Genomic DNA, 711 nt, shown 5'->3' with positions numbered 1-711 from the left:
CTGGTCGTCGCTCTTGAAAGCATCGTTCTTAGCGTCAAGTTTGACCTTGACCTCACGACTGAACCAGGGCTTGTTGTTACCATATATGCGTACAGTCTTAGTTGGAATGCAGACCTGCTCACAGAAGGCAATATATGAGGTAACAGTATCAGTGTATTCATCTAAGCTATCACAATTGTCCCTGAACACGCCCCAATCCGTGGCCTCAAAGCAACCCTGCAGCGTCTCGGAGGCCTCACTAGTCCATTTCTTGACCGTTTTTGTAACCGGCTTAACAGCCTTGAGTCTTTGTCGGTAGGTCGGAGTGAGAACCACCATTGCATGGTCGGAGTTGCCGAGGGGTGCTCTGGGCACTGCACGATAAGCGTCTTTGATTGTGGTATAGCAGTGGTCAAGAGTGCTCTTATTTCTTGTGGGGCAGTGTACATGCTGGTAGTATCTGGGCATAGGCTTACGCAGGCTAGTGTGGTTAAAATCGCCTGTGATAATAATAGCACTGTCAGGGTAGGCCGTTTCAGCTGCAGTAACATGAGTGTACAGTTCATGCATGGCCTGAGGGGCGTTAGCCTCTGGTGGTACGTACACGGCAATGAGAACAACGGAGGAAAACTCACGTGGCGAGTGTGTGGAAGAGAGCCAGGACAAAGTACATGTATGATGTTGTGCGGAAGAGAGCCAGGACACAGTACATGTATGATGTTGTGTGGAAGA

The sequence above is a fragment of the Littorina saxatilis genome, linkage group LG8 (assembly GCF_037325665.1).
Source record: "Littorina saxatilis isolate snail1 linkage group LG8, US_GU_Lsax_2.0, whole genome shotgun sequence".
Taxonomy (NCBI): Eukaryota; Metazoa; Mollusca; class Gastropoda; order Littorinimorpha; family Littorinidae; genus Littorina; species Littorina saxatilis.
Note: the sequence above shows the minus strand (reverse complement) of the source record.